Here is an 18,999-nt window from a genome sequence, read left to right as displayed (position 1 = left end):
AGTTCTTCAGTGCAGTCACAAAACATGATCCATGTTGAATAACTACTCAGAACTGAAACCCTTAAAGTATCTTAGTTTGAAGTTTATACCTGAATTCAGAAAGATTTCATTACCATTACTTTCTTGACATGTTCATTTAATCACGTTCTGTCCTATAACAATATAACAATTAAATAGTAGAAAAAAATAGAAGATTTTAGAGATTAGATAAACATTTCTATCTATTTATTTACTTGTTTCTTTTATTTTAAACTGTATTTTAGGCACCCTAGAGGTAAAGAAATATTAATAACAGCAGGTCTGGGGTAATAGACTTGTCTTGTGTAGCCTAGAACTGTTCAAATGAATAGGCTGCTAAAAGCCAGATGAACTGAAATGAATTTTGGTTATTATACGGTTACATGTCATAACGCAAGGGATTAATTAAGCAGCTATATGCCTAATGTCACTTTTCTGTTGTTATAATGTGTTGTGACGGAATTCTGTTGCTATTACAGTCCAAATAACTAAACGTGGACGTGGTGGAAAAGTTTCCTGTAGGTGATAAATCATCGGAGTATAATTTTAGTCGGGAGCAAATGAACATGAGGATTGTGTGGAGCTGGAAATAAACAGAGGAGGAAAGAAAAGCGAGCAGTGGATTAACTCCTCTCCATGCACTAACCCGGCATTTAATCTAACCAGAAATCCACGGAGAGCTCGAAGAGTAATCTGAACCCCGGGATTAAGTTATTTAAGGGTGTTTTGGCCATAGTTTAGAAATTCACTAAAGCCTCAGTGAGCTGTTTTAAACACTCTGTAATATGTAGTGACTTTAACTTAATAAAGAGGACATTTTTTGATTTATTTATTGATTGATTTATTTATTGATTTATTTGTGTATTTATTTATTTATCTATTTATACTGTTTTTTTCGTCGTACACTGCATGATGTAAAATAAAATAATTCAGATATTCTACAAGTTATTATGTGATTTGTCTGTTTGTCCATTTCTATAAACTCTATAAAAATCTGAACTGAATCAAACGTTAATCGCTTTGCTTTTAAACCAGCGTTTTGAACAAGAGATTTTATTTATTTATTTTTTCATTTTAGAATTAAGAGATTTTATTTGCTACATTTTGTTCTCTTAATGATGAATTTGATTACATATTAGCCAAAGGCAAACTTGTTTTTTGTTTGTTTGTTTTTTCCCCTTTCCTTATCTTTACTATACTTTAGTGTATACAAAATAGTGTAATTCGTCATTAAAATTACTCGCTGAATTACAAAAAAAAAAAAAAAAAAAAAAAATTTGCTTCTCTCTTTTACTTACCACTGTGAAAGATCGTGGAACGATTCTAAACATATTAAAGGAAATCATAGCATATAAAAGTTCAGCGCAGATTATATCAAGTCCATACAGCGGATATGAAGGTTTAAGTCATTTAACTTTGATTCAGGGTGTGCAATACGGGGCAAAGAGGAAAAGAGGTAAAGGAACTATATTCTATCTTCTATCTTACTCTGTATTCACTGTGTGTGTGTGTGTGTGTGTGTGTGTGTGTGTGTGTGTGTGTGTGTGTGTGTGTGTGTGTGTGTGTGTGTGCGTGTGTGTGTGTGTGTGCGTGCGTGCGTGTGTGTGTGTGTGAGAGAGAGAGACAGATGATTATTATTATTATTATTATTATTATTATTATTATTATTATTATTATTATTATTATTATGCATAAGCTTTAGAAGGTAAAAATCAAAACACGTCTTTGTAACGTGATCGTTAGGTTTAGGCCTGAGATAAGTGCCTTCAGCAATGAAGCGCTATATACCCATAAATGACGTCATAAAGTCAATTGTTCGTGCTATTAATTGTTATTAACACGTATACAGTATATACATACAGTATACATAATATACTTATTATTACTTTGTTTTGTTCCAGAGTGATCCCCATGCACACACCTATCCTCTTATTTATATAAGCTTTGACTTATAAGCTTTATATCAGAGTTAGGTTAAGATGAAATGTAAATCGTGTTTAATTCTATTATATAGTGTTAAACATACCATATATGCAGTAATATATATTACTATTAGCAAGACAGTAATACTTTAATTCTTTATAGTGATTAATTAATATCACCTAGGTTTCAATTCGTAAGCATTTCAGCACACCATGTCGGCGTCCATATGCCGTTCACAGGTCTACCGTGAAGACGTGTGAAGTGTGAAGAAACTTAGGAGAGGTGATTGTTACCTCAAGAGTATTACACATGTACAGTAGGCCTGGTATTTATGTGTGTGTGTGTGTGCGGGCGCGCGCGCGCGCGCGCGTGTGTGTGTGTGTGTGTGTGTGTGTGTGTGTGTGTGTGTGTGTGTGTGTGTGTGTGTTATTGCACATGTTAAATTAAAGCAAATATGATATGGGTTCTAATCGGATCTGTACTCAGTGACGAACACATTCGTAATGTATTGTGGGAAAAAAGCGCAGGAATGTTGACTGTCAAAAGATGCAAATGACAAGTGAAAGTTGAGTTACTATTACTGCTCCGTGACTATGGAATAGGGAGGGCTACATGGCTCTATATCTACTTCCTGTGAAAATTCAATAATCATTGTAATAACATTTAAATAAAATGCATGGCTTAGTAAGGCTTGTGCAGGTTGGCAGTCAATGTACTGCATGCTACCACCTACCATATATACACCATACATATATCATATAAATGTTTTATTTATTTACTTATTTATTTTAAGTATTAGTTTCTGGCTAACTTACAGAATTTCTGCAGTGGGATTGAAGGTTTTTTTTTAGCTGCATGCGTTGGCACCGTTATATCATTCACATATTCCAGATTCTGGCCGCACGCACACGGACCCCCGAAGTAATAAAAGCTGCTTGAACACACTGGTGTATTGAAAGAATGTTAATAACATCTCTACATGAACTACACAGCGGTGCACAGAGTGGCAGGGTGGTGCGTCATGCACGCCGAGAATCAGCCGGGTTTAAGTGCGTCGCGCTCAGTAGGAACCAAACGCGGCGCGCGAAGCTCTGTTCAGTACAAAGTGCCACAACAAACTGCGGAGTCAGAGTCTGAGGAATAAAAACGCAGAAAAAAAGTCTGTGAAAAACGAAATATGTTAGAACACGAAAACCTCGTGGAAATTTCACGGGAACGGAGAGGAGAATTGGAGCGCTCGCGCTTCGTATGTGCGCACGGCACAGTTAATCCTAGTGGCGTGTGTAAGGAGGCCGAGCGGCGTGGTGCACGCAGGAGAGGAGGGGAAACACTGACTCACTGACTCATCTGCTTCCAGCAAATACTTCCTTTTACACACATCCCAAACGTGTCTGTTTCATTTTTACATGCATTTTTACACTAAAACATAATATACTACTATCACTACTACTACTACTACTACTACTACTACCAACAACAACAACAACAACAACAACAACAACAACAATAATAATAAGAAGAAGAAGAAGAAGAAGAAGAAGAAGAAGAAGAAGAAGAACAATTACATGTTAGTTAAAATAAATTTGAGACATTGGGGCATTGAGACATCATTTACATAATTCAATGACACACTGTCCTTGTTATTCAGAATAACCTTTGGGATTTCTTACATTAGGTAAAAGGGGAGGCACTTTTAAGTCATTTTTTTGTTGTTTCATAAACCACCGTGTTAAGTCATTTATTAGATAGTGGCAACATAAAATATGGTGACTTTAATAACCACTGTATTGCATAATATCAACTTATAAGTTATAATGTTTATAAAAGTAAGCCAATACAACGGAACAGACATAATTCATTTGACAAACTCATTTGCCTTATGCTTTTACTGAAGCACACATACTCATTAAAAACATACTTTTTGTTGAATACAGAATTGTTAAGTCTGGTTTAATGTGAAACACACAGGCTCGGAGATCGAACTTTTCTTTGGCCTCTCATCAGTGACGTGTGTCTCTCACTTTACCATATGGTCATTAGTCCTTCTCTCTCTCTCTCTCTCTCTCTCTCTCTCTCTCTCTCTCTCTCTCTCTCTCTCTCTGTCTCTCTCTTTGGGTGTGCTACCTTGCAGGGTTGTGAGGGCAAGTGCTGACCAGCCCTCTTTTTCTGTCTGTTACTAGGTCATTGAAGACCCACCCTCACCCCTTCCTGCTGCTGCCTGCACCTCCTGATCCCCCATCACCAGAGAGAGGGTAATTTAAGCTCCATGCGATGCACCCTATTCATCACTGTCCCTCTGACCCGTTTCAAAATTAAAGTCTGATCTGCAAAGTTAAAGCGAAATGATATAAAAATTGGCAGAGGTCAAAAAGGGTGAGACCCCTCAAAACACAAGGTGCTGTTTTGGCTGCTTGTGATTTATGTTTTTCAAGAAAGCTGACCAAGAATATAATACATTAACCCAATGAAATCAGCCTAAGCTCATGCCTGTACATCTGTGCCACTGCTGGCTAGAGAGTGGAGCATATACAGGAGTGACGTATGTGCTTCAATGTTTATAGAGAGGAAATAATTAACTGGAAGACACCTGTAATAAGACTAAGCTAGGAGTCTTATTTTTAGAGGACTTCTTACCCGAGGGGTGAGGATTATAGCTTTGGTTATTTTGATTATCGATAATGAAAAAATGAAAATTTAAACAAATTAACAGCAGCTTTGTAGATGTTTCCTGAAAGCTTTTGTTATGTATTATTAGGTATTTCTCTGACTCCACACAGTCTGAGTTTGGCAAAAAACTTATTGAGAATAAACAATCAATTCACAGTCCAGGGGTAAATGGATTAATGACAAAAACAACAAGAACAGACACTGATAGACAGTGCTCTTATTTACCATATAGACATATGATTTAGGATGAAATAAATAGGTTCGACTATTTTCTAAATCTCATGGAATGTTCGCAACTAAAAATAAAAGGGGTTGACATTCCATCTTAAAATACTAAAAAAAAAATAATAAAATAAAATGAATATTAATATCAAAAGCTGTTCTAAAAGTTACTTTTAGAGGCACAATATGTCAAGATCTTTAATATTAGTTCCATCTTATATTTTGTTACACAATTTGTTATTTTGACAACGTTAGAGTTTGTACATCTGGATATACTTCTCTCACTCTCACTCATTTTCTACCGCTTATCCGACTGGATATACTTTCTTTACTGTATTATTACATGAGCACTGTCTTAGAAAAATGTGTAAAAATAGAAAATAATATATAGAGCAATGAGCTTCATTTGTGTTCTCACTGCAGACTGGTGTTTCTTCTCCTTATCCTGCTCAGGAAATGCAATATTCTGCTCTTCCATTTCTCTCCTCATCCTCCTTGACTTCCACATTAAGTTTCAGGCAGGTGTTTTAGTTTCCTTTTTTTTTTTTGGTATTCTCCCAAATCCTATTTTAAATCCCGTCCAATATGCGTATTGCACCTTTCTCCCTGCTTTGAGGGCAGAGATAAAATGTTCCTCAGCTATGGTCTACATGTTAGCAAAAAGTGGTAGCAAATAGACATGTACTAGAAATCTGCTTTCACTCTGTATCCAATCCCTGTTTTTTACTCTCTGGAAAATTGCAGTTGGTCCAAGTAACACTCCCAGGAGTGTTCCCTGACCACTTATCTATAATGTCTATAAAAGTCTTTGGCGGTCAAACCTACAGAGCCACAATGAAAATTCTTTCTGGAAGCTGTTGAGGTGTGTATAGGTCTTGTGTATTGCTTTATGCAAAATATTCCAAATTGTGGTTGGAAATTTTTTGAAACTGTACACATGGAATAAAACATGGTAAAGGTTTGTTGTTTTATCCTTTACCTAGACATCGTTATTTCACATTAGATGCCTTGTTGATCTCCATAAGCATGCTATCAAGGGTGTGGCCTCATGGTTGGCACCGAGTGAAATTACCCAGCTTTTGGTGGATCATCGTCAACATAATCTTTATCCTTATATTTAAAATATCAACATCAATTGGTAAATGTGGTGACTGGACAAAAGATTGGCTTAATAAATGATTAAGTACTTTAGTTTGGTGAAGAGTGAATAAAGTGCATAACTTTGAAACTCCAAAAACAAGCACAAAGCAAGTATAATAACAGAAACAACACTGTAGTGGTAATAAAAACGCAGTTTAGGCAAACAGATCAGCAAGTGTTTTTTTTTTTTTTTTCCTTTTCCTTTGCATGTGAGTGCACAAATTTACGGCATTAGTCTTTTTTTTAAATATTTTTTAAAATTAATTAATTTATTTTTTATGCAGAACAGTGTTCAAGATTAAATTACTAATGGGTCAGGTTACTTTTTAATTTTCAATCTATTTACATGCAACTTTAATTTAGAAGGGTTTCAAAAAAAGTTAATATTTTGACATTAACAATATGAATCTTTTGTGAAACAGTGCAGCCATTTTTTTAAACCTAAATATAAAGTGAGCGAAAACGCCAATAGAATGAAGACAGTGGTTACTACAAAAAGGACGGTTGATATGACAGAATCATTACAAAAATAATTCGGTTTATTTGACCTGTTTAAAAGTGACCAAGAAAAACAGAAAGACTTCCACTTTAATGGGTCGGTGTAAGTCTGCCTGATTGGGCCAAATGACGTAAAGCAGCAAGGCTGAGTCAGATGTGCCTGATTGAAGGAGCATGTGTGTGTGTGTGTGTGTGTGTGTGTGTGTGTGTGTGTGTGTGTGTGTGTGTGTGTGTGTGTGTGCGTGTACTAATAAAAAGCGAGACAGCTAGGTGGAAATACTTTGTACTCTGACAAAACTTTTATTAATGTAAACCGAAAGCGTGGATGCAAGTTAGCATTTACGCACTGAATATCGTAGCTAGTTAAGAAACAACAACAACAACCATACATGTGTGTGCTTGTGTGTTTGTGCATCTGTGTGTGCAGCTCCTGATCTGCAGTGCTGTATGGTAAACAGGAACGCTTTCCTTGGAAGGAGGAATTTCCCCCAGCAGTCCCCTAGATCAGTAATAGTGGCGGTAATGAGCTGCAGCTGTCACAGTGCTTTCCGCTCCTCGTCCCTGATTCATGTTCCTGCTGCACACCATCTACAACTGGAACAAATGTTTACCCCAATGAGAAACAGACAAACACTGCCCAGCGCACAGATCCTAACACACTAACTAATGGCCGCAGCCCCGTTTTAGCTCTTTTAATAATGCAAGCTAGCTGTGATTCGCAGACACCCAGGGGAAATAGTGGTGACCATTAACTCTGAGATTTTCTAGGTGTACAATATATAAAATATAATCATCTTACCAGCAAAGAGAAACATATATTACAACAGAAATGGATGGAATACAAATAGATGGAAATAGATAGAGTGGAATAGAGTAGAATACAATGGAATAGAAATTGATCAAGCAGGCGAGTATAAAGTGGGACAGGATATATGGAGAATATCATGGAGCATAAGATCGAATAGAACAGAATATAACAGAATGAAATAGAACAGAATTAAAATGAAAGGGAAATAGAAATGGGACAGTTCTAAAGATATAGTTGCATACTGCAGCTTCTTAGGAAGCTGGTATTTGTGGGACATTTAGAATAGAATAGAATAAAATAGAATAGAATAGAATAGAATCAATATGATTAGAATGTAAGTGGAATAGAAATGGGACAGATACAGATGTTTTGTTGCATATTGCTGCTTGTTAGGAAGCTGGGATTTGTGGGACATTTAGAATAGAATAGAATAGAATGGAATAGAATAGAATAGAATAGAATAGATTAACACCTTTTTTTGTCAGGTTTGCAAATACAAAACAGGGGAATTATCCCATTAGTCCTCAAATATCCCAGCATGGCCAGAACACGACATTATCTTAATGTCTTGGTATCTCAGTGTACTTTAACTTCCTGATGGAGGTTTTTGGTTATTTCTCTGAAGGATGTTGTGACATAAAAATCACAGAGTGCTGTGTTGCTTCTTTTAAAAAATATCATTAATTTATATATTTCACTTTTTTAAAACTGTACTTCTCTTTCATGTTCCTGACTGTGTGTGTGTGTGTGTGTGTGTGTGTGTGTGTGTGTGTGTTTATGTGTCTGTGCTTGTGTTCTTACTCTACGTGGCAGTAGATCTGTGACTCAAAAATGACACCACAGTGTGCCATGAAATCCTGGCAGTGGCATTAATCACACTTTTTTAATTAGCACGGACCAGCTTTATTAATTAGGTGTGATACGGCACTGATATGGCCTCTCTTTGTCAGCCCTCCTTCCTCATCATGCACACACACACACACACACACAGGCTCAGAGGAAAATAATGCTTACACACACATACACAAACCCTCATCAGACAGCCTTTCTCACAAACAGATGTCTTAGCCTCTTACAGGGAGACAGAATGAAAAAAGTGAGAGAAAAGGTAGAAAAGGTAGAAATGCTAGGTTACAGGTGTAATATGTATGCAGACTAATAATTACGGAAAGCAAAAGAGATTTGAAAGCAAAAGAATACCTTTTTAAGGTGCCCAGGTTTATACAGAAGTGTTTTTTTTTAACTGCTCAAAACTGAAAGCCTGGAGCAGTCTGTCCATCAAACAGTGAGGCAGGACGTAAACAACACATAGTAATCAGCGAATAGTGGGTTTTAACGTCTGTTCAAGCAAAACGGCACCACATTTTCATCGCCTCATCTGTAGAAGATGATATGTTGTTTGATAACTTACAAATTAAGCTACTCGTCTACATGGACTGTGTTGTAATTTTAAAACTAATGTTTTGAACAATATAGATAGCTATAGTACTAAGCGTCATATAAGTCACATAATACAGCCATGATTATGGGATGTGGGAGCCTAGTGGTAAAGGTGTTGGACTACTGATCGGAAGGTCGTGAGTTCGATCCCCAGGTCCACCAAGTTGCCACTGCTGGGCCCCTGAGCAAGGCCCTTAACCCTTAATTGCTCAGTTGTATAAATTGAAATGAAAATGTAAGTCACTCTGGATAAAGGTGTCTGTTAAATTCTGTAAATGAATCCTCAGTTCTGATTGGCCATGAGGTGTTGATTCATTTTCTAATTTTCTTTAACAGAGTATCTCAGTGCGAAGACTCAAAAAGTTTTCTACCACACGAGGCTTCAGAACAAACAGTACTTTTTTGTGGCTTATTGTTACCATGACAAGCTGCGTGTTTCTGCATCACCATTCCCTCAGGAGTATTTCATTTTTTTGGTTATTGTTGCAGCCAGAAATGCTTGATTTTACTGTTTTTTTCCTTCAAAATTTGCGTTGCAACTTGACTTATTGAAATTTCAAGCACAGCATTTTTCTTTTAAACTACCAGTAAAGACACATATGTAGTTACTGGCTATGGTAGCTGTACTCATGTTTGATGTATATTAATCAGAGGGCTTTAGACGAATGCACGTTTGATAATGACACATGATACGTTTTGGCCCAAATCTTCAGAAAATCTGCAGTAATTTTGAAAAATTGCAAGCTCTTACAAATATTGTACAATCTCCTTGTTTTTTAGATGGACATAATTGGCAAATCACAGTGGCATAAAAAATAAAACCTTTGGGGCCATGTTGTTATAGGAAAACAATCACATCCAGGGTGGTAACAACGAACATAACACCAATTATTATTGATTATTTTCCAATAAGGGAAAACACATTTTTGTTTTATTACTTACCTAATCATTAAAAAGAAGGTTTATAATAAATAGGGTTGTAATATTGTTACTGATGTCAATAATTCTTGGAAATCCTGGATAATTTTTTGTACCTTGTCATATTTTCTGAAGTATTTAAAGCAGTGAAATAATGCGATGTTTAAAAATAGACAAAACATGAACACGAGACACAACATCTTTTACACTTCTCATAAGGTAGAAATTTGCTTCGCTCAATTACTGTGAGGATGTCAGCATGAGATAAATGTCAGGTTTCAGATGGTATTGAACGGTCTGATCGCAAAAAACACAGAACGTTTTTATTACCACACTTAACCAAAAAAACTGTGGAAATAACGTGGCTATGTTGATAATTATCTGGTAAAAATCTTTTGAAAAAGCTATTTGTACAACCCTGGTACTAGGAAAAGAACTAGAATCTGATAGCTTCATTAGTCATAAATCTTCAGGGCATCTCAAGTATTTCTTTGCCACTGGTGCCTCTGGCTTGTGCATTAAGGATGTACTGGAATTCTTTAAAGCTGCATTGATGACACTGTCTATTGTTAAAAGTGCTGTATATCTACAATTAAAAATGAAATTAAATGCCTTCAAAGAGTCAAAGGTCCCACCCACTATAAATGGCGGTATCTCTGTGTCGGTTTTTGTTAGGGTGGCATTTCCAGACAGCTTCACACTCTCCCCTCTGAAGAGCTTGTTCTGGTCTCTCAAAGGATTCTGAGAGGAAGACACAAACCAGAACGGACACCGATTACAATAAGGAAGGTGCTTTTGCAGGAAGAGAGAGTGCTGATGAGAAAAATTGCCTGGTTAAGGATAAAAAGCATTGTCGAGCAACCGAAGTATATTCTGAGCGAGTGAACTTCCCATACAGCTTGTGTACTACACTCGACTTATCGTACTACACTAAACTTAGGAAACAGAGCCAGCTCCTAGGATCAGCCTCTCTCTGTCTATTTTTCTCTCTCTCTCAAAGCCACTTGACTGTGCTGGTGTTTATCTTGCGCTGACATCCTCGGTCTCCACTATTCCCTATCCACTCGGAGAAGCAGCGCACACACTACTCATGCTACACACACTACACACTTTAAGAGACGGCCGTAATAAGAGACAGAGACACGGACACAGAGAGACAGTAACTAGTGGCAGTGGTCACAGGCTGTGAAATGGAAAGAAAGAGAAAGAAAGAGCTACAGAAAAGTTCCCTCAGCCGTCTACCTTAAAACGAGACTGTATGACAGTGGTCATGTGTTTGCAGTTAACCCCCATCCTGCCTGTCTCACGCCTGAGATATTGAGCAGGGAAAGTTCGTTCAAGCACGTTGTACAAATGAGCATCATGGCTGAGTTAAAATGACAGACTTGAATCTAATGACTGATAAATCAGGAACTCTCTCTCTCTCTCTCTCACACACACACACACAAACCAGTGTGTGGAAACACATGATGCTCCATGGCTAGCAAATGTTCTGCATTTATGGGTTTGCACTAAATGTGTAAACCCTGTAGCCTAGCATTCTCCTTTTCTCTCCAGTGATTAGCATCTCTGCAGCTAAAAAGAGGTGCTAGCAGAGGTGACACCGGAGCAGTAGTGGCTCTATACTTCCTGCCAGACTTCATCAGCACCGTTATACATCTTACCTCATGCCACACTAAAGGCCAAAGAAGAAATATATATCAGACAACAAAGCTTCTAGCACCTTCTAAACCCTGCTACAATGTGCATTAAAATGATTACAGATATGTTTAAAACCACAACTCGTAACTACAATTAGATCTCTCTCAAAAACATACTGTATATACAAGGTTAGAGTAAAGTACAACACTGTAGAATTCTCGATTCTGATTGCTGTGAAGGTGTTCATTAACGTTCTCTAACAACAGCTTAGACAGTTATTTACAGTATTTCTGTAGTGACAACGTACACAAGGATTTGCATGTCTGATGATCTACATTAAAAGTGTTAAGTCTTTTATTTTGGAAGAAGTATATATATATATATATATATCACTTTTTCCAAAATAAAAGTAATTCTTTTTTAATAATTACTTTTATTTTGGAAGTATATATATATATATATATATATATATATATATATATATATATTTATATATATATATATATATATATATACACACACACACACACACACACACACACACACACACACACATATATATATATATATATATATATATATATAAATTGCTAAAACTGGACACTTTTTCCAAAATAAAAGTAATTATTAACATTAACTTCCTTGGTTTAGAGATATAAAATGGAACTCTAAATGGATAAAAAGTATGGTGTCATTTTTAAAATATCTGTTATGGTGACAAGCAAAACCTACTTTCTATAAGAACTACAATCCTCTTCATGTTTTGTTCTTCAGTTTGCTCGTGAAAGTTTGCACTTCATAAATTAAAAGCAAGACATGAAAGCATGAACCATCAAGGCTTCCTTTCAGTGGAGCATTACAAAGTCATAGATAGGCAATGGTTTTACTACACTAATTTGGAGATAACAGATATAACTTGTTTTGCAGCCATTGTGTTTGGCTTGGGGTTTAATGATCAGACTAGTGGAAGTTTGGTTAGGGCTCTTTTGCTATCGGATTCTAGTGTGTTTGCGAGTTGCCATTGCAAGCCATGCAGGTTAGCTTTCCTTGGACGGATATCAAATAAACTAGCGCTAAGTGACTTATACAGTATAGATGGGCATCCTGTTACCTAGTTATATAATGTATTTAAATCTGTGCTGCACATAAAAACAATGAAATTCATAAAAATTACACAATATTTCCCAGTAGTTTAGCTTTCAGGAATTGTACTGTATTGTGATTTGATCGTGATTGCTTATGGTCACTGTGAACCTGTTTGTCATTGTTTATGCAGTTTCATCCTCGTCTCTAGCTCTTTTTGAAAGTGTTAACCCTCTCTCCAACATCGTGTGTATCCATGCATAGATCTAAAGGAGCGTTCCCTTCAGAATTAGGAAGTGCTTAGGAGTGCATGAGCTGATAAGCTGACCTCAACGTGTTCTCTTGCCTCCTCTTCTCCAGTCTAGCTTTGAGAGGATTTACACAGAGCTCCTTTAGTGTTGGCAGGGAGGACCAACAAGACATCAAGACTTTGAGATAACCTAAAACTTTCTAAGCTAAATCCAGTAAAAATCCACTTTTTTTTTTCTGAGATCAGTGGCAGAATGTTACCGGGACAAAAAGGATAGAGGGACTTGCTCTTTGAAGGCGGAAGCACTGGGGTCAGAGATCACATGCTCAAACGCAGAAGGTCAGAGACCCAGCTGCAAAACAGAACAAAGATCTCATGCTGTGAGAAAGAGAGACACAAAGTGAGATGGAGCGAGGGAGTGTGAGGGTGTGTGTAAGTCCAGAGTATAATATACATTTTAACAACTCCCCACAGAGAGAGACAAATGCAGCATGTATTAGTGACACAGCAATTTTGTTTTTGTTTAAATATCCTACTCATTGGAAATGCATGTACCGGTGACAGACGCAGGATATACAGCAGGTCTTTACAGTATATATTATGTACACAAGCTTTATAATAATGAATAATTAATATGTGAATGCTTTGCATATTGTTATTAAATACATGTTTTATCACCTAAATCTTGCATAGTAGCAATCTGTGGTTTATGGGGATAGCTTGGGTTTCATCGGAAAGAAAAAAGCTGACAGAAACAGACAAATAAATGAAATTCAGTTAAATATATGTATAAATGAATAAACAAAAAGACAAGCAAAAAAAAAATAATAAATAAAAATAAATAAATAATTTTACACACACACACACACACACACACACACACACACACACACACACACACACACACACACACACACACACACACACACTTGTCCTTTGGCTCAGGTTCATAGTAACACATTTCTGTTGCGCTTTAAATTTCTATCAGGTCACTTTTCAAAACTAAAAGCTTACAAACACCAAAAAGGCTTTTATTAACAGGCTGCAAAGAGTATATCTCTTACTGTTCATGTTTGCTCTAAAACTGATGCCTTTGCTTTTCAAAACTTGCCCAATGTCCATTGAATATATTTTTTTGGACATTTTATCCCTAATTGAACACTTTGGCAGAGAGATGCATTAAAAGGCTGAAAAGCATTTTAAGATGCTGCCTGGTCACCTCTCTTTCAGCAGAAGCGCCTTTTTCTCAGGGCATAAATGGATAATGACCTCCTAACCACACACACACACACACACACATACACACACACACACACACACACTCTCATCCATGCATTTTTTTTTTTATTTTTTATATCTAGTCTTTTATACAACAACGATGAAGGACAACTAGCTTAATTAACCAACCCTTGAATGACTTCTAACAGCCTAATGTGTAATTATGATTCACCAGTATTCAGCCGCTGAGCAAAAATAAAGGCAGACGATGCTATGCCAATCATTGCTCAGCTCAGATGGTAATCTCTGCACAGCCGGTGCCATGGAAACCAATATTAAGTGGACACTATAATCATAAGATTAATTCAGCTTTGCGACCTCTTTGTCTCTATTTTTAAAACAGGTGAGAAAGTAGCACCTCTCAGCCTCTGCAGACCAACACGACTCTACTGGTCTTCAACATCACGCCTCTCGCAGTATCGTAGTGTTGATCATAGAGAAACCAGTGTGGGGCTTTATTTAGAAAACACATAAAGACAGGAGGAGAAAGTCTTTAACTCTATATTGTGAATTAAAAGGGATTTTGTGAGCCATAAATCAAATGCATTATCTTTTTTTGGATTATCATCTTAATCCTAAACCATGGACTATCTTTATTTCCCTTTCTTTGTTTTCTCAGGGTATACAATTTCTGAATGAAGATTAAACTATCAATGATGTACGAGCGATCTTGGATAAAAGGTCAGTACTCACTATATCAAATACACACTCTTGGACTGTATATGTACACTCATGTTCACACCCTTTGGACATGTTCTGACCTATTAGTCCATTTGGAGACACATTCGGTTCATTTTCTATTCATAAATATCAATTTAAGTGGATCAGGAAAGAAGAGGGGTGTGTTGCAATAGAAACCTCTTTCACAGCTGCTTTCTATTTTATATGGTGCTAAATATTTAATAAATTAAAGAAATGAATAAATAAATATTTATTAAATATTTATTTGAATATTTATTTATTTATTTCTTTTTCTTTATTAATCACTTTATCCTCATCAGAGTTTTATTGAACACAGAGTCCATTGACTGGAACACTTACTGTTAGGTATTAACACACCTTGGATTGGACACCGGGGCATTATGCACACTCAGTTTAAACTAGCTAATCAACCTACCTGAATGTTATCGGTAGGAATGAAACTAAAGAACAAGGAGGAAACCCACATGGACACAGGAGATAGTAACACAAACTCAGGATAGAATCAAGGATGCTAAAGCTGTGTGGTGGCAACACAGCCCTCTGGGCCACTTAATAAATAAATAATAAATATATTTGATAGCTAGCTTGTAGCTAGTTTGGCTTGATAGCAAACTAGTGTTAATTTCGTCACTTATTTTTAATTTAGTCTTTAGTGCCAAATGTCCTTGTTAGTTTTAGTCATATTTAGTCATTCACATATCTTTTTTTGTTAGTCAAGTTTTAGTCGACTAAAAGTCTCTTCATTTTAGTCTAGTTTTAGTCAAAAGAAAACTCAAGGTATCTTAGTCAAGTTTTAGTCGAATAAAAGTCTTTTAATTTTAGTCTAGTTTTAGTCAAAAGAAAACTCAAGGTATCTTAGTCAAGTTTTAGTCGACTAAAAGTCTTTTAATTTTAGTCTAGTTTTAGTCAAAAATTGTAGTCTTTTTTAAAAATAACACAATATTACTGAGATTATTACTGATAAACATTTCAGTAAAAAAAGTGTTTCATATCTCAAACATTGGTTAAATGTCATAATTACCTGACAAAATACACTTGTTGAATGATTTTTGTTGAATGCAAAGTTAAACGTGTCTGGTTTTCAATTTCTGATTTAGGAGACACATTCACAAATGATTAACTTGTTCTGAAGAGTATTTTATTTTGACCAACACAATTCAAAAGCTGGGGCCCAACAGACTCTGACTGACAACTTAAGTTATAAAGGTTTTTAAAACTGTTTTGGTTGCCTTGTGTCTCATGTTTCTGTTCAAATCAGAAATAAAATAAATATACTCAGAAAAACTGAAAAGAATAGGCCTACTTTACTGTGGGCCTAAAATACAACCTAGTTACAGTCCGCGAATCACAAAAGTATCAGTGAGAAGTTGAGAACACTCGTTTAAACAGTGTATACACTCGAACTTGACTGCACATCACATTTTTTACTTTATTGATACTGCTTTTAATCGTAATGCAAAGACCGGTCATCGGGACATAAGCTGTCATGTACAATAAAAGAGCCTGCGCAGCGACAGGAAATATAATTTAACACAAAAAGCCTAGACGGTGGACTTTTTTTTGTGGAGTTTTTTTTTTGTAGACGAAAATGAAGAGCGATTTTATCTTAGTTTTTATTTTATAAAAAACATTTTCGTCTCGTCTTTTTTCGTCAACAATAATGCATGTTAATTTAGTCTTAGTCAGTGTTTTTGGACAGTGGTGCAGTCTTGTCATCGTCTCGTCTTAGTCATGAAAAAAAGGTTGTTGACAAACATATTTCGTCTCGTCTCGTCTGACGAAATTAACACTATAGCAAACAGCAAATAAGTCCATTTCTTGTTTTTAAACAATTATAATTGTACAGCTGATACAAAATAAAAAAGTGCGGTATTTGTATATGTAATAAGTCAGCACAAGTCAGACTTTTTAAATCTCCTCATTTAAATTGCAATATGATTACGTATACCTTTCGAAGTTCACCCTTTACTCTGAACCTTGTGTATTTTTACCCTTACGATCACACTCTTGTGTAGTATACATCAATTCTTAAGCTATTTATTTTATACTTTCTCACTAACATTTTTAGACATCTTCGTTTATGCAGCTGAGTCAGGTGACAGTTCTAAAAGCAGACATAAACAAAATAGTGAGTTCACTTTAGCTTCCCAAATATTAGACACAACATAGACAACAGATCATGTACACAACAACAGACGTGTTGTCTGTCTGATTCTTTATGACACAGCACATTCCTGTTGTTGCACAAAGTCCCTCTCATCTTTTTGTCTTTCTACTTCTTTTTTCTTTCAAGCACACACACACACACACACACACACACACACACACACACATCATGATCACCATCTCATCATCATGACGTGCACACATCCACCATCAGAGGGCTGCCTAGCCTGAAGTGGGCTTTGACAGCACTGGGTAGGCAGAACACAGGAAGCACATTTAGGTATCAGCTCCTGTCGTCTACACCTTTTCACATCCCATCACGGTTACATCCCTCTATCGGCTCTCTCGCTCTTCAGCAGAGATGAAAGTGTGGCCTGCTCCACTTTGCTAGAGCTAAATGACACGTCACAATACGAACACGTGCAGACGAGCAAATGAAATATTTACAGAAAGAACAAAAACTAGAGAGAGAGAGAGAGAGAGAGAGAGAGAGAGAGAGAGAGAGAGAGAGAGATGGTGGCACACAAGGAAATGGAAATGAAGAGTAAGAAAGGGAATCAAATGGAGGAATGAAGAGGCCTTGGTAAATAATTGTAAGCGTGGTTGAGAAGGCAGGGGATCAGGACTGAACAGGATATGGGTGGCACATCGAATGCATTTCCATCCACACCAGCTCATGCTTTAAAATCCAAGCGTTGCTGTATTTATGACTGTAAAATATCATCTCGCTGGATTAACGCATGCTTACTGCTTTGTGGTGCTACAAAAAGCACAATATATAATGTTTATTACTCCTCTGTACAGAAACCTGACATTAACACCCTACTGTCAAAGTTTAATAGTTTTCTCCAGAAAATTGGTGTCACTGGTTGCATGTGTTCATCTGGATTTAAGGGTTAGGAAAAGTTGAAACATAAATGTGTGTGTGTTTGTGTGTGTGTGTGAGTGTGTGTGTATTGGGGTATTAGACTCTGTGCTTTGCCCCACTCACAAATCCTAATTATTTTCTTAGTCAGCCGGCTGTGCAGAGTTGGCCAGCAAGTTGTGCAAATGCTTATTTAAGCTGTGTAACTTACATCCATATGGTTTTCATCATCATAAAGAACCGCTTGAGCAGCTTATGTTTTCATGAGGCCGAGGCTTTGGCCTGTCTGTCAAACACACAGCACTTCAGAGCTACAAGCTTTCCCCTGCAACACAATTTTTTCTTTTCATTATTTATTTAAATGTTTTGTATTCTGAAATTTCATAATTAAAGCATATGAATCCAATTTCTTGTGTGCTGTCCTTTTTAAAATAAAATATTACAACATTCTTATAGAGTCGCGTGGCACTGTTTCTTTAGGACATGCTGACATCAGTCCAGATGAAAAATCTATTTTAAAGCCGTTTTCCATGAAACTGGTTGCATGTTAAAGGCAGCGTTGTGTAACTTTCTTATCAACAGATTTCTCACTGACCAGAATCATGTCTTTTAAATTAGAAATAAAGATTACTGTGAAAAACTAAAGTAGATAATACATAAAGAACAGAAGAAAATGATTAAACCAAATAGATAGATAGATAGATAGATAGATAGATAGATAGATAGATAGATAGATAGATAGATAGATAGATAGATAGATAGATAGAGCTTGTTTCAACTGGAGCTTGTCTCTTTACACAGGTTTATATTAATGTTATTGTTTCCATGGTAACGTCTAAGACAGGGATTTGTATGGCATTAATAAAGAAATTTATATTTGAATTTCTTAGTATTATAAACTTAAAGACAAAGATAAACGTAGTAGAGTGTGGTGAGAGAATGATTGTTGACTGGTTATGTAAATCATAACAGGGATTTTTTTTTTTGGACATTTCACAACATCGACTTTAGCTAGAAATGAATAAAACAAATATGATGTCTGGTTTGTTTCGTTTTTTAATTTGTTTATTTAATTGCTGGCGGAGTTCTGAGCTATATACTTTAGGACGTGTTTCTTTTTTAATGAATGTATATATTTGTCTATATTTATATTTGAATTGATATTTTATTTATATATTATTACATATTGTATTTTTGTACTTATGTATTTTTTCTCTTGTGTGACTTGGTGCTTGTAACTAAAAATACATCTTCATTTTTGACCATCAGTACACATGCTGTGTTCAACATTTGCTGTTCTGGGAAAAGAAATGTGGTCCGACGCTCAAAGTTCACAGAGAAAATGAGAAATGAAGAGTTATTTGTACAAAACAAGTACCA

The 18,999-nt window shown here is 36.1% G+C and overlaps 1 long non-coding RNA gene across 2 annotated transcripts in view; it reads left to right on the top strand.

Moving 5' to 3' along the window:
• LOC132838594 (uncharacterized) overlaps positions 1-17,947 on the top strand; it is a 20,882-nt gene extending 2,935 nt beyond the window's left edge. For both annotated transcript variants that reach the window (XR_009647655.1, XR_009647654.1), the window contains 2 exons: positions 4,122-4,193; positions 14,506-17,947. This is a non-coding gene — a long non-coding RNA (uncharacterized LOC132838594). The remainder of the gene's footprint in view (positions 1-4,121; positions 4,194-14,505) is intronic.
• Positions 17,948-18,999: the final 1,052 nt, after the last annotated feature.

This window comes from Tachysurus vachellii, chromosome 23 (assembly GCF_030014155.1).
Source record: "Tachysurus vachellii isolate PV-2020 chromosome 23, HZAU_Pvac_v1, whole genome shotgun sequence".
Classification (NCBI taxonomy): domain Eukaryota; kingdom Metazoa; phylum Chordata; class Actinopteri; order Siluriformes; family Bagridae; genus Tachysurus; species Tachysurus vachellii.
Note: the sequence above shows the minus strand (reverse complement) of the source record. Positions and strands in the feature narration are given on the sequence as shown.